We start from the raw sequence: 16,390 nt of genomic DNA, 5'->3' as shown, positions 1-16,390 counted from the left end.
GCGAACAGCACGCAAAAGTTTCGGAATTCAACGACTTGCACGCCAGATTCCTCACAAAAAAAAAAAAAAAAAAAGTTGCACCACCGCCAATGAGGGGTATAGAGAACAAACTAGAGTATCGTTACGACGCCGTCCACTCTTCGCGGAATGGCGGATGAAAGAAGACCGCTCCTTTTCACCTCGCTCTGCTGAAGCTTCCACGCGTCGACTTGCTGAAGCGTGCACGACGAAGCGAGGATGAAGCGAAGGAAGGTGGTGAAGGCGTGTCTGGCAGTCCTTGAACCCGGGGCCTTGGCCGGTTCTTGGCGCAGCGACGGGCGTGACGACGACGTTCGCTCACTGGCGCGAGGAGGCACCGGGAACGCCAAAAAAGAACGCCACGCCGCCACCGGGGCAAACACTTTCTCCCGCGACCGTGGACGGCGCGGAGCCTCGGCGACCATCCATCCTCGGGCAACGCTGATCGGCCGGAAGGAAAGGCGTCGCGGGGGACTTGTTGCCCGGCGGAAAGACGAGGAGGGGGTCCCCGAAGCCAACCTGTTGTACAACACACAGCCTGTCTTCACCGCTGCCGTCCACGCCGGGCAAGGTAAGACGACTTCGCAACTTGCGCGCGTGCAGTAGCCGCGTGGGCGGCGTTATTCCATAGAGTTTCTTACTATTACCTAGAGGGAAAGCTGGCGGCGCTGCACTTCAGCCACCATGGACGCTCAAAGCATCATGGGGCGGTGAGCTACTTGTTGCGGGACAGTCGTACTTTGTCGGGAACACGGAGTGGCACTACTAAGACGTTGAATGGTACGGCAAAACAGCGCTGACGGACGGGACGGAAGAAGATGAGACAAACACATGCGCTGTGTTTGTCTCATCTTCTTCCGTCCCGTCCGTCAGCGCTGTTTTGCCGTACCATTCAACATGAACCAACCAGCCGAACTCAGCCCTCTCCTTGAACTAAGACGTTTCATTCCGAAAACGCTGTTCGTGTGTGCGCAGACGACTTTCGCGCGAACGCAGTGTGCAAAAGCCATAGTTATGAAAACGCATAGACACACGACGCCAATAAAAGGTTTCACTTTTCCGAAATGCCATTAAAAAACCTCTTAAAGTATCTAAGCAACAACATTTTTTTTAAAACATATTTACTTTTAAAAATGCATCTGTTAATTACGAAATATTAGCTTTTGTAGTGTTCATTACTTGGCCAATAGGAAAGCTAGCCACCTCATATTTTCGGCAAACTTTGCATTTACATGCTTTTCTGCTCGTTTGTTGCAATCTACAGGCAGGATATTTAATGTTAGGACATTCGTAGTTATCAAACAGCTTAATTTTTTTTTTAATTTTTTGGCCAAAAGTCGGTAGCTCACCGCCCCATGATGCTTTGAGCGCCCATGGTGGCTGAAGTGGTCTCGAGGGGCCTCCTTGCAAACTCCCGTAGAGGGGTTGTCAGCTTTCCCTCTAGGTAATAGTAAGAAACTCTATGCGTTATTCACAGCAGGTGGCAAACGCCGACCCGCTTAGGGAAACCACCTACGCGTGTAGTTGAGGCCCATGCGTCGGTGAAGAAGTACTGAAGTTTGGGCTAGTTGGTGTTGAGACATTAATACAAAAATCTGTCGCAGCACGAACGAAACTGGGACAAGAGAGAACACACACACGACAGGACGAGCGCTGCTCGTCCAACTGATAGTTTATTAAAAAACTGAAGCTTAAGTACAGTCCTCCTGATCATCTTGTGGAAATCAATCAGTTTTCCAAAAATGCTATTTCATTTAGTTTTGCATGATAATGAAATAGCATTTTTAGAAAACTGATTGATGATCAGTAGGACTGTACATAAGCCTCAGTTTTTCAATAAACTATCAGTTGGAAGTGCAGCGCTCGTCCTGTCGTGTGTGTTCTCTCTTTTCACCGCTTCGTTCGTGCTGAGAGAGATTTTTGTGTTATGCGTCTGTGAAATAGGCTTTTCTGTGACTGCAGCCTTCGAGTCACCCTTGTCGACATGCGCTGAATTTCATCGTTCTCTTCAGTAAGTGAGACAGAGGCTGTGGAGGAGAGCGGTCCGGAAGCACATTGAATGTAAACAGCGATTCTTTTATAGAGCCACAACTTTTGTTGACGCGGAGTGGACAATGGCAGCATTGACTATCAATACTCCAGAAAATGAACAGAAGTCGTCAAAGCTGCGACGCTCAGCGCGGAGTCGATACGCTAATTTACGGATACGTTGACATGACGAATGCTCGGAGACAAGTCGTAGCGAACGCGCCCGACGGAAATCTGCTCAGTTCGCAGCGTCGAACAAAACACGCAAACAAATAATGAAATCATTGATTGCGGAGAATTGTAGCAGGTGTGGAACACGTGCTACAGTGCGTACAAAGTGGTGCCTCCCACTCTCAATCCCACCCGATTTCAACTCTGCGAATCGGTTTGACCAATCGTGGGACGTGTGATTTCGTCAAAGAAACAAAGTGCACTTAAAAAGAAGCTTTTGCGGCTTATTACATTGTTCGTTTGAACGGGTAATTAAAAGTTAAATGATTATAAGAGGAAGTTTTGACCTGGAATTAAAATGCACGATTTGACTTTCTACTGCGTCCACGTGTTCGGCCCCAGCAAAACATTTAGAACGTGACTATTTTCCAGGGTTTCCTTTCAGCGCGTTGAAAACAAAAAACTCGTGAGTGAAACCACTGTGAGCTATGAGAGCTTTCAGAAGCAACAATTCTCTATACATAACATGATTGCCACAATTCATAACAGAGCGTGACCAGAGCTGCAGACGGCTAGTATGACCTGTTATTCAGAACAGCGTCTCATATTACATCAGATTTACACAACGCTTGATGTAAAATATTATGCTGCAGCCGAGGTAGACGGTAATAGGGTCAGGAGCAGTACATGAGGTTTCAAAAGTTTCTCAACCTTGCTATTTTTTTAAAATGGGTAAACGCCTCACTTTCTGAAGTAGTTCCTTCCACGTGAGTCACTTCCGGCTGAGAAAATCGTCCTCTTTGGTAGTTCATGCTTGAATGCACCTGAGTCAGCACTGATGGAAATGTCTTTCGCAACAGAGCATGAGCGCTGGCCTTCTTTGACAACATGCCGCCACATGAAGAAACATCTTTCACAACTCTTGTTCACCTCATAAAAACATGTTTTGATACATGCATCCCGAGCACCACGCGTTTTATATGGCAGTTTCCGCTAGCCTTGAAGATCACGACGGAGTGTCCGTGACTTCTCTCCAGCTTTCATCTTTCGTGAGGCGAGAATACTCAGCGCACCTTTGAGGTGACATCCAGCGGAACGTAATTTTCTTAGGTACGTTACGCTTGCAGAGCGGCTGAAATGCAGATGTTCATGTCACTTATGCCTGTCTTCCTGCCAGAGTGCACCTGCTTTGCACCCAAACATGACCACCACGGTACGAAGTGCAGATTTGCGGCGTGGCTTTCCTCTGGCTAACGTCACACGCCAAGACAAATGAAGTACAGATTGTTAGATTTTGGCCTCCAGCGCCGCGTCAGCGACATGAGTTGACAGTGCAGGTTTGTAGCTGTTAAAAGTCATGAAACATGGGTACAGGGGACACCGAAGGAAAGACTAACATTTCCAGAAAGGCCCTTTCTTTACTTGTCATGCCAGTTTCATCGCCATACTGCACGTTCACTCAACGGCGAAGCAGAATGGTTTATAAGTAGGAAACAAGCGAGCAGTTCTTGTTCTAAACGCAGCAAATGTGGAGGCGGCCCGCATGATGACACGAAGTGCACCAGTAAAGCGCTAGCATGCCTAATCGGGATTTAATGATTATAGAAACGGATCAGAAGGTCGATCAGAATAGTTCTTAGAGGAGGAGAACGGAGTGAATGGTCGCAGGTGAGGCAGCCCTCTGAGAATTGTCGAATACTAGTTCATACACCCCCACGACTTTGCATGGCGGCTGAGCTTACTAAATTGATCCTGCCTATCATTTTTTAGCTGTGTCGTTTAATAGATGAACGAACACAGAGCGAAGCCGATCTCTACCTCCGTCAAACCGTCGGCGGCAGACTTCTGCATTGGCATCTGGAGACACCAGTACAAATTAGGCTCCTAATCTGTCCCCGATGGGACTCATGTGGCAATTATCGTCGTCGTAATCAAGCAGTCATTAGTCAGCACAACGCAATACTTGCCCATCCGGACCCGACAAAACAATTGTGCAACCGATTCAGCAGCGGACAAGCAACTCCGAGAAGTCGGTGCACTCATGAATGAGTGGTATGTTGAAGTTTATCAAGTAGGCAATACCCTAACCTATCGCTCCAATGGTTCTCAGCTAAATATATTTCTTTTCAGCGCTAGCTGTTAAGGCGAAGGTTCCCGACATAAACGTAGTTGTGGTAGTGACCGCCGAGCGTCCGTGCATGTGCGCGTGACCGAGAGGGTCACGCCACTTTGGCTCCTCTTGAGTTCATATAATACCGACTACACGTGCTGTAGCAGGTATCAACCAGAGCTGTTTTTCCGGTGCCACCAATACGCAGTACGTATCCATAGTGCCGCAAAAAGAAGGAGAGTGTATAGTTTTCCATAGTGCCCTGCAGAATACCATGTGAGGAAACAATGCATAGCTAGGAAAGGGATAGTATGGGGAAACTATTCCTTAACTGCATAAGCGAATAGGGAATGATGGAGGAAACGTTTCTAGGGATTGAAACTAAGGACAATTGCATTAACACAGCGAATAAAAAAAGTCTTTTATATATGGCTGTTCCTTCGTCGACGCCGACTGCGGGTCTTTCGTGGTGGTGAGCGGAGAAGACCTTATCCCTCCCGGGTTTCATCATCCCGATGCTTCGGCATTAGCCACTTCCACTTCTTTAAAAGCCTGCTCCCGTGGATTCCCCGCGGCAGTTTCTGCCGTCCGCAGTCACGACGGCGGGACTCGGAATCCGAAAATAACTGGAGAATCCCGCATCCTGACGGGCCTTTCTCTTGCAGGTAATGTCGCCGCAAGTAATAACAGAATTTTATAAAATTATAACTACAGCCATGCGGCACGAGAGGAGCATCCGCTCACAGAGGGTTTTGCTCCTGCGCTCTTGACTTCGATAATCCACCACAGAGGCGGCTCTTCCCATTACCGATGATCTCTTCCAATGATCTCTTCCCATTACCGATGATCCCTTCCAATGATCTCTTCCCATTACCGATGATCTCTTCCAATGATCTCTTCCAATTACCGATTTCAAGAGTAAGCCAGTAGCGCCGCCCTAGTCAACAACATTGGTGACGTATTGTTGCCAGGGCTGCATACAACGCAACGGCAGTCAGTTCACTCGGAACTCACCACGCACGCGTTTTGAGTTGCTTTAGCCCAGTGCTTTCTGAGTGCGTAAAAGCGAAACCACGCGCGGTGGGTGTGCCTTGAGGGCCCCTTCTTCAACGGGGGCCGCCCGGGATGCATTTGTCGCGCTTCGGCGCCGGCTTACCGTGCCGCCGCTGATGCGCGCATGAGTGAATCCGAAGAAGATGCGCCCTGTTCCTGCGCGCCTTGGTGACGTCACCCCTTAACCCTGTAATGCCCGGCGTTTCACCTGTGATGAAAAAAATAAAAATTATATCAATTTAGGTATCTCCCCGAAGAATTACGTCAATTGCTTACATACTTAAAGAAACTACCTTTCCCAGCGTATTTACCAAAGTAAGATCAAAGTGTCCGCTGCCAGAAATGCACATGGCCTGCTGAAAAAACAAAAGTAACGCAAAACCGAATCTAATACAGCCGAAGATTTCTGTGTTTGTTGCGAGGTAATGGAGCAGTTTTGTATTTTGCTCTTGATTTATTGTATACACGCGCATATTTGCGCCCAATAATATTGCCCTTATAAGTTCAAAAATCATTAAAATGAGCAACATTCAATTATTCCGCAGTACCTTTTTTTTAATACATTTTTGCAATGAAGGACCATTAGCGATTAAATCCTTGACGTTGATAACTTTCGTCCGACTTATGCAATGCTTGGGCATTACAAAGCTACTTCAGTGGTCAAAGCTTTAGCACTCTTTCGTTTATTTAAAGAACAGCCGAGAAAAAACAGGATGAATCATATGTAAAGCCACACACACGTCTCCTTTGGTCCTTTTACGTCGGTGTTAGTTTCCTTTTTGTGTACCATATCTACTAACCATCCCACATGTTTACCATCTGTTACTCCACCTCTCCAAAAGAGGGAAGCAGTCGGTACGCGGCGGCGTAAACCGTGCAGGGGCACCATTCCTCGAGAAGCATTCCTCATTTTTTCTGCCTTGAAAGGGCTGCAGACACTACGCTAAACATAAGGTTACGCCTCACTCTCAGGAAACGTTGAAGGAGCGAACAGTTCTTTGTTATTGAAGAAGCGTAGCTTGTTGGGCCAGTTGGTGCATGGTAAGTAGAAAACCAGCGAAAAGGACGCATTCACAAGGAGGAGACGTACACAGGACAACGCTGGAAACTGAAATATTCTTCACCCGGTGAATCGCCAACAACAGAACAGGGCGCACATGCGCGAGAGCAACCACAAACGCTATCAAAACAACAAGAACAAAATTGATTAAGCGACGGAAGATTGCATGTGAAGTTCTTTGTCACTTACACATTTTTGACGAATCGATTTGAATACCGAAAAGCAATCGCACACACATTAAAATGACGCGCAGTGTTAAAGAAAGGTCTCTTACAGGATCACTCTCTCTCTCTCTTTTCTCGGAACGGCCCTTAGGGGAATATTCAGTGCGCCCAGGGAGCATCGCGAAACCGGCAACTGGCTCACAGAAGCGTGAAAACGGGGTGAACGCGCACTGAGTGACGCCCTTGCGACGACGGTCAGCGACACTGGGCGCAAAGACCGACGCCCTTTTCGCTGTCCATGAACCTCCCTCGCTAACGAGGGCGATAAACCACGCTCCCGGCGGCCGACCGCGGAAGCCTATTGGCATCGTGATGTAACAGGGCGACCGCGAAATGGAGCGTGCGTGTTCCACGGGGGATGGGGGGGACGCCCAATCAACGCTCGCTGGGCGCGCATCGACGACGACTGTCGCGCCGCGACCGGCAAGGAGAAGGGTTGATGAAGTTTCTCCATGACGGCGTAGAGAGCGCATCCACCCTGTTGCGGCGGGCGAGAGAAGCCTCGCGCAGTGCGGGACGCCGCAGGGAGGGTGCGAGAGGACGAGCACCGCCGCGGTCCCGCTCTGATGCTCGCGCTGACCCCGAAAAAGCGGAGCGGAGCCACCACGTGACGGACGGTGAGGAGCGACAGCCAGCAAGCCTCTCAGCCGGCACGACTGCAGTCTTGCCTCCTTTTCAGCGCCGCCGCTGCGGAGACGAGCATTCTAGATCGGAGGAAAAAGTGTGTGCTGCGCTTCTTCTGCCGCCTCCTCCCTGCGTGGTGATGCTCTTCTCGGCGACCGGCCGCTGGGCGAACGGCTGAGCGCGGCGCGCTTCTTCGGACTCTGTGCCGGCTCTGGAAGAAGAGCAGCCCAAGGTCAGCTCCACGCCGTTCCCGGAGGATATGCGACCGACCAGGAGCCCAGCCGCTACTTCCTCTGCGGGGACGTAGCTTACAAGGCCGTCGTCGACTTGAGTTGCGTCAGCGTCTAACGGTCATCGTGGTTTGATTCAGCGCGACCTTGAACGAAGCACGCTCACGGAGAACCCCCATGCAACGCAGCATGGCAGCAAGGAGAGCCGCAACTGTGGTGAAGAGAAAGAGGAGCCTGTGGTCTCGTGCGTGGTGATCTGTGGCGTAACGGCGCACCAGGACTTCGGTCAAGGTCGTCAGTTCATTTAGTGACTGTGCGGTAGTAACGACTGTGACGGCTCAGCCACCCAATGCGCAAGAAAAACAGTTTTTAAGCAGTCTCATTCCTGACTGCCTTCGCAGTGCTTCCGTCGCAGAAGGCACGGGTACTTTGTGGCGCCGTTACTCAGGATTGTAACCCAAGAACCACCTTTGGAAGTTACCGTGCCGGGCTGTACCAGCAAACGGAACCTGGGCAGATCAAGAACTGCACAGTGGCCTCTTGCCAGAAAACGTCTCTGTTTGCAAAGACAACGCTAGTTTCGTAATGTGGCAGTGCATTACGTCGAGGACTCACCACAGCGGAGCAATCGCCAGCATTACACGCTCTGTTCAGTTGCAAGTTTGAAAACTCTGGCTGGTCGACGTCAACGAAACCAAGAAGGCAGTAGCGTCCATGAGACGGCAAAAACGTCTTTGTGGTTTTATGATTTGCTATTTTGCAAGTGTTGCATCGCCAGAGCGTAATGTAGAAAAGTGAGATTGCTGTGGAGACCTAAAAATCGTGTGACAGTAGTGGATACCGTACCTCACACGCATACAGTTTCCAAGCGCGATATTCAGAGCTTGATAATGCGCCTCGTCTGCACAGAAATTGTTTACGGCCCAGTTTTAACAGGATAAAGAGACCTTACAATTGTACGGCGACGCAACAAGGAATGATCGAGGCGAGTTGTGTCCTAAAGAACTGACGGGAGAGTCAGTTACTACGAGCGAATACAACCGTCATCAGTGTACTTGTTCGTGCACTGAACTGTCCGCATACACTAGCATTGGATGCCCCCATACCTTGTGTCATAATGGAAGCACTGGGACACAACTTATCGTAACCAGTGGACATGCGGTTCACCGACCGCCGACGCCGACTGTGCACACCGTTCAGCGAGTCCTTCGCACTTCGTTTTAAGTGCTCCGAGGATTACCGTATCGACGACGCTACTCGCACGAAACACGGACCTGGGCCGTAGTGCTCAGATGTCCAACATGTTACGGCGCGGGTGAGTACAGTTCGTGTTCTAAGCGTTGCGGCCGTGTTATTGCGCGTGATTACATCGCGCAGTAGAGATTGTGTTTGCAGCGTTATTGAGGCACGCTGAAAACAACTGCGTACATTTTTCGTTGTTAGTAAAAATCGATTTTTGTTCGCTCTTTGCAGTAATGCTGACCCTTATTAGGGAGGAAAAGACCCATTTATTGCTGCGAAAATTGTATTCAAAGATGGAACACATTTTTTCCCGCTCCTAGATTCAAACTTGTGACGTCAAGACCGTAAACGACTCCGTGATCTCTGTTTCAGGAGTACGCGCACAAAAAAACACTGTGGACGCCATCGTTGCTTGCATGTGAGAACGACCGGTGACGGCGCCACCTGTATTTAGATTATTTTACCTTTGCTAGTTTATAAAAGTTTGTAAGCGAGCCATATTAAGTGGTAATATTTGTCATTAAAAAGTGGTAGTCTAGCAACACGGGGCAACTTCAATTTATCCTTAGTGTTCCTCTCAATGGGCGCATACACAAAATTTCGAACGCATACAAACGATGTGATTTGATTCATGGGCGTAAGCTGATGCCATCTAGTAAGTTTCATCCACAGGCGTTGTGTGGTACATAATTAGATGTCATTTTGAATGTTGTCTAAGCAGCCGCTCGGCATTTCCATCAGCATTAAGTGACGTCAAGGTGCACCTGCCCCAATTATGGCTACGCCACCGAACCCAGAGGTTGTTCAAGGGAGTAATACACGCTCGCCGGCGAAGCCGACCTCATTACAACTGGTGTAGCCCGGGTTGGACGTTCGACCATGCCGTCAAGGTACACACCAGAGCTGGAACCGACTGGGACCGAAGCTGCCGGTACAAAATTGTTTCTAATTAATTATACGCCCTGCGCGCCGGTGTTTTGAGCTCGTTTCCATGATTACCAGGCCCGTAAGCTTTCAAGGCAAAGGAGCGGACACCGAAACACTTTGCGTGTATCCCTTTAAAATGGCCGCTCTTTGCACGCTAACGACAAATGTGAATGACAGTGGTCAAATGATGGAAACGCAGTGCCGAGAAGAGTTCAACTCGATCTCTTGTGCCGCGTCCATCCTTTCCGCAAAACTACGAACTCAAGCGTAGATAAAAATGCAAGAGGAAAAGGTGCCCAGGTGCCGAACAATGGAGGCGCCTCTTTTTGTTCGGGCGGTCTCACTCAGGGCGCCATTCTTTCTGCGGGCATGTATATAGGCCGCGAAGGAAAAGTGCCCCGTACAAGGTTGGCTCTTTGCATGCGAACAAAATGCCTTTTCGCGGTCATCGCTGCGCTGGGATGCATGAGATTCGACTTCCGCGCTCAACACGCTTCAAGGCCGAAACTCCTCACGTCCACGTTGCGAATAGCCCTTTCAGCATGCAGACAGACCTCTGCAGGATATGATGGAATCGAGTTTAACAGCGACTGGGAGCGATAACAATTAGAACTCTCGTAAATTTATTAGTGTCTTTCGTTACGATAATGTTGGTAGAATACTTCGAGTATTCTTATCATTGTTTGTTAAATATTACGCAGGTAATGCCCATTTGCTAAGGTATCAACCAGAGACTGGCAGTATTCGAACCGAATAAATAAATAAACTGTTCCTTGCAATGAGTTTCAGAGTTACCCAGCGCAAGATACACGGAAATCTGTAGGGAAAGTTACGTCTTTTTTTTTATTTTACCATCTATGCGAGTAAGTGTCCCCGTGGGGTTGCATTTCACTGGCTGCAGGCGTTTATATTTGATGTGACTCCAAAACAGCATCGTGCTGATATACTATAAACCATTAAGGAAGATTGGCGTCAAAATAACTGATATACCTGTATGTCTTCAGCTGCAAGCTCTTGAGGAGCGAAGCCGTACTTGGATAATCAGAGCTGCCGTGATTGCAAGTAAACTCGAATTACACGTTACAGGCTCTTGTAGCGTTCCTGAGGGGATGGCTTTGGCGCGGCGAATATCTGTAACACCTCAAGTACGGTGCATAAGCGGTGAGTTATGTTTAGCCGCAGAACCTTAAATGAAACATAGCAATGGTGATACCAAAGTAGAAAGCTTGATACCGTGTTACCGCGACCAAACATGCAGATGGCCAAGATTCAGATTTCTCAGCTCACTGACAAAGTTTTGTATCGTGCCTAATATTCGACCTTTTTCCTGCCACACCCCCTTGCTCTTGGGATGCTGAGAAATGTGCGGTCATGACAAAGTCATAATATCCCCTAACGGTGTCATCAGCGCACAAGCCATTTATTGCCTATCTTTGGCTGTAAATGTTATCATTGTCCCAGTGATTATACTGTAAAACTATTGACACGGCAGTTACAATTATTTAGACCGTAAATTGTCACACCTGAGAGAGTTCAAGCAATAGTAATCGCCGTTACTGGCTTCATTAGTTACGTGCGATGAATACTGTGATTACGCGCGCGCTGGTATAATTACACCCGTAATAATCACGTCTGTTTTAGTAAAGGTAATTGCTCTCTATTATCTCAATAATTATTACTTGTTTTCCTTGCAGGGATAGTTGCCTCTGCTCAGCAGCCCTGGTAATTGATGTTGCAATTAGCAACATCTGCGTCAGGTCTTGCAATTAGTCAACGCACCTCATTTTTATCTTCCTGACCGCACTAATGTAATCAGGCAGCACATGGAAATGGGCAAGGCCTGCAGTGCCCCGAAAAGTTACCCGACAGTTCTCCAAGTGGCGGCACAGTGAACCGACCAGAACATTTGCACGTATCCGAAAGCTGCAGATTTGTTTAGCGCTTTGAGCTTTAAACAGTGAATTATATGGGGTTTAATGTCCCCGTATGAGACGATCTACGACCGCCACCGTAGTGAAGAGCTGCGGAATAAATTTAGACCACCTCGGGTTCTTTAAATGGCAACTCCGGGGGTTTCTCAAGACGTACAGGCGCGGACAAAAGTAAACGGAGCACGCAACTGTCTTCGAATATTTTTCACGCGTCACCTAATTGAAATCTCCAGCAGTGGTGCGCGCATGCTGGTAGCGGAGGTGGGTGGGCTTTCTTGTAGACAAACAACGCTTCTTCATTGCCAATGGAGAAAGCGTGATTGCACTTCGAACGCAATAGCGTGCTCCGTTTACTTACGGCCGCACCTGTACGTATTGTTACAAAACTTTTGCTGCATATTTACTGTTCATTTCCACCGAGTTTGGGACCTATGCAGCAATTCATTCTAGCGCCGATCGAGTTTTTTTTTTTTTTTTAAAGGGGGTGTAATGATAAAGGAAGATAACCGATGCCCCCTAAGGTGAATGAACGGGATTGCAAAAGAAGACAAGCGTAGCAGGGGGGGAGGGGGGGGGGGGGGGGACGAGATTAGGAAGCTTGCAGGGATAAGGCAGCAGCAGCTGACACAGGAAAGGGTTAACTAGACGGACAAGGAAGAGGCCTTTCATTTTCATTTTATTCATAAAAAAAAACATTACGCAATCTCTGAATTCAAAAACAGTAGTACAGCAAGAGGTCTGGAAGTACAAGACTGCAGTGCAGGATAATAGTTTATGTAGCAAACTGAAAGCACATAGGCAGTATAAAAAAGAGAAAAACTGCCAAACATCTATCAAAATAGATGAGTACAGCTGTTAATTAGTAAGAAATGGAAAATATCCATATTCAAGGTGTAAATACCAGTAAACTGCAAAAGATAGTAATAAAATATGATCATATCAGTTAAGAAAAAAAATAATTATTTATTCGCACCACACAAAGGCAAGGAACAACAGCCGACGGTACCTGTTAACGCAAAAGATGTCAGATTTTTATGTCATTCGGTAAAGAGTTCCATATTTTAATTGTTACGAAACTGACCGACTAAATGCCGATAAGTACCTCGAAGTCCAGGTATCAGTAGCAGATTATGACGGCGATGAAATGTAGTGCGGTTGGGATTAGCTACCTGTCAACGACGAATGTGAATGCATGTGGGCGTAGTTAGGCTGATAATCATGTTACCAGGGCCTGTGAACAAACTGGGTGTAAAACGCCCGAAAAGCGCTCTCTCCCTGGGAGTCATGGTCGAGGCGGTAGCTGTCTCCCCGTGAATAGCGCGACAAAAAGGTGTCGCACGACGGCCCGACAAAGCGGGCCGTGCACGCCGCCGCTAGTCCGCGGCGCGTGTCTCACGCTTGGCGCCGATCAGTCGCTCTGGGCGCAATGACACAATGGGGCGAACGACCTCCTCTCCGAGCCACGCCAAGCACGCGCGCTCGGAGAGAAGGAGAGTGCGGCTGCATCTGCGTGCACCGTTGTGCAATGCGTGCGCGTAAAAAGTGAAGGCGCGTGTGGGTATTCGTGCTTGGCGACACGCAGCAGCGAAGCTCGTGTGCACGCCTGAGAGAGTGCTCCCTCCCAGTGCGTGCGCCGGCCTCACGCGCACTTTAGAACGAAACGAAGCAAGCGTGTGCTTCTATGGCTGCCTTCGCAGAAAACACGGACAGGGTGTAAGTGCGAGAGAACGATGACAGCCAACTGGACGCTTATACCCGTGCCACACAGCTTTCTCCCAATCGGACGATCTACCCGACCGAGTCGACCCTATACGTACTCAGACATTCTCAACTACTATAAAAGGGTACGGATCCGCTATCCGCCGCCTCATCCTGATCTAAATCAACTAGAGGCAGTGTATTGGCGAAGATTGCAGACAGGAACATTCCCAAACCTGCATACCCTCAGCAAGATTTACCGGACGCAATATCGGGACACTTGACCGTGGTGTGGCAGCAAACCATCGTTTACCACATCACGTGGGAATGCAGTAAGAACGACAGCTTTCGTAAAGAATCGAGTGCAGAACAGTGGGAGAGCCGGCTCTCCAGCGGCGATATGGGTTGCCAACAAGGTCTGATCCAGCAAGTCCAACGAGCAGCGAAGCTCAGCGGAGCCCTGGAATAGGGGCACCGACCCTGTGAGAAGAAGGAAGATGGACCTCTTCTTTCTCGTCTGCTACTAGCACCTTTCTAGAGCAATAAAAGTCTTTCCTACCTACCTATGGACAGATTTAATGCCATTCAGTGCTTACTGCCTTAAGTTTTAATGGCATTCGTGCGGTGCCACACGCATAAATTTAACAAAATTAGCCTCACTGCCATTCGCGACCTACTGAGTTCGCTACATGCAACTCATTCGCCCGCGCAATGCATCTCTCGTTCCGATTCCACAGGCAGAAAAGCATGCAGCTTTGTTAGTAACAACTTCCTAACCAGTAGGGGATGGTTAATTCTTAACTTTAAGTCAGATGAGACATCTATACCGCATTTTCGATGCGAAGAGTGCCATTTTAACCAGCCTTATTGACAGGTACTCTCGACTTATGTGCTGACATGCGAGTTTATGACTTCTTTTTCGCCTTGTAAAGCAGGAACAGCCGTAATTTCTGGAAAATCGTTTTTACATTACATTTTAAAAATATATTCCCGATATATTGTGCTCATTAGGAATATTTATATTCAGATGAAACTTTTGACTACCTTGCAAGCGTTATCGTCACCGTCACTTTCGATACTGGCATTAAATGCGGACGTGTAGCACCAACTCCGAAAATAATGGCATTAACAAACTTAAGGCCTTAAGCATTTACTGCCATTTCTTGTGCGCGTGTGGCACGGGTAATTACTCTGAGGAACACTGTTTCATATTGAACTCTCGGCGGATTACAGATAAGGCTCATAACACTCTGGAGCCAAGTCAAGATGCCGATAAACCAGTCACAAAGAGGAAAAGTCCCGGCGCATGCTTGTTCACTCTGAACGTCTCCTGTAGCTACATGCTCTATTGACTAGAAATCTGTGAGAGGCCAACTAGTCCAGTGCAAAACGCTGTGACTGCATGTACTACCTTGTTTAGTCATTTTTTCCATTCTAAATCTGCATCGACCGCTGTAGATGCAGAAGTGGCTATGCCGTTGTGACAGTGGGTGCCCACATATCTATGAACGTCGGTGGAGGCGAAATTCTAGAGACCCGTGTGCTGTGCGATCTGAGTGCACGTTAAAGAACCCCAGGTGGTGGAAATTTCCGGAGCCCTTCACTACGGCGTCCCCCATAGCCTGAGTCGCTTTGGGACGTTAAACCCCAAGAAACCAAACCATATCTATGAACGCCCATTGCACAGCAAACATCGAAATCTCCTCTCGTGTACGAAAATCACGACGGAAGTTCAGAAGACCACGGTGATCGATATATACGGTCAGACAACTAAGAACCAGAAAAGTCTCATACCGTGTCCAGGAGTTACACTGCTCGTTAAGAAGGCACACGTTATCGAACCATATGCGAATGGAATACCCTAGACCCAACCATCACAAGCTGCTCATCATTAAATACCTTTGTAGCCCTCGTCGAAAACCAGCTGCGTACGGAATATGTACATACTTGCCTTCCAGGCAGCCACAGATCATGCTCATTGTGTGCGCATTACTATATGTTCTTCAATTCCATTACCCTCCATTTTTACCTATCATTTTCAGAATATTTATTCATTGGCTTACAGTGTCTGTTCAGTGCTTCCTTTCCATAGTTGCGCCGTGTATACGAAAGTTTACAACTTTTTACTTCTATTCTTGAGTTCTTGTTAAACATCTTACTCTCACAGCGCTGTGTGTTTACCTTTGTATTATGCTAGCTTGCCTTGCTCACTTATTAGAGCGTTCAACTTATGCCCTTCCTTTTATACACCTTTCCAACGTGGGCGCTGCCATATTGTTTCCGGCGGCGGAACCGGTTTCTAGCAGTCCAGAGAGGAGGCGTTTCGCCGCTTCCACCGTGCTAGCGCGAGGTGCCCACTGCAGTCCAGGGAACAATATGGCAGCGCCCAGGGAGCCCTTTTTGGAAAGGTCTATAATTCCATATGGGATTGGCAGTATGTACAAATAAATAAATGAATCAGAGCAATGCACAGTGACCTGACCTGTATCTGTTGCCTCCGCATCGGCCCCTAAAAATAAATTGTGCGTGTGTCTGGGCGTTCTCACCTGTTATTGTGCAATGGGGACGTATGAAAATGCTAATCTGCAAGCTTGTCAGCGTGCAGAATTGTTTAGGTGGACTGACTGTGCCTGCGCTTCTCACGCTATTCAGGCAGATGCACTTAATTTGTGAATGCTGCGCAGCAGCGCCAACAATAACGTCGGTCAAAGTAAACAATGCGCCTGCGTTTTGGCCCGTGCTCTGGTGAGGACGTCTGGGGGCATGCCTATTGCGCTTCTGCTGATAACATTGTGGGTTCTTCACTACTGGAGATTCCTTTGTGTATAAGTACGTGCGTGCGTGCGCGCGAGCGTGTGTGTGCGTGCGTGTTTGTGTGAGAGAGAGTGCGTGTGTGAGTGTGTGTGTGTGTGTGTGTGTGAGAGAGAGAGAGAGAGTGCGTGCGTGTGTGTGTGCGAGTGAGTGTGCGAGAATGTGTGCGTGTGAGTGTGCGAGAATGTGCGCGTGGGCGTGTGTGTGCGCGAATATGCGTGTGTGTGAGTGTGCGAGAAAGTGTGTGTGTGTGTGTGTGTGAG

General features: G+C 48.3%; 1 protein-coding gene across 2 annotated transcripts in view; it reads left to right on the top strand.

Moving 5' to 3' along the window:
* The first annotated feature begins 383 nt into the window (after positions 1 to 383).
* Positions 384 to 16,390, top strand: part of LOC149334869 (A disintegrin and metalloproteinase with thrombospondin motifs like) — a 248,035-nt gene continuing 232,028 nt past the window's right edge. The window contains exon 1 of one of the 2 annotated variants that reach the window (XM_089551502.1): positions 384 to 589. The gene's annotated coding sequence lies outside the window, so the exon portion shown is untranslated. Of the gene's footprint in view, positions 590 to 6,971; positions 8,834 to 16,390 lie in introns of those variants that run through there. The other variant, XM_089551504.1, reaches the window with a different exon arrangement.

This window comes from Amblyomma mixtum, chromosome 7, assembly GCF_055824585.1.
Source record: "Amblyomma mixtum isolate Tamu chromosome 7, ASM5582458v1, whole genome shotgun sequence".
Classification (NCBI taxonomy): Eukaryota; Metazoa; Arthropoda; class Arachnida; order Ixodida; family Ixodidae; genus Amblyomma; species Amblyomma mixtum.
This window is presented reverse-complemented; position numbering and strand designations above follow the sequence as displayed.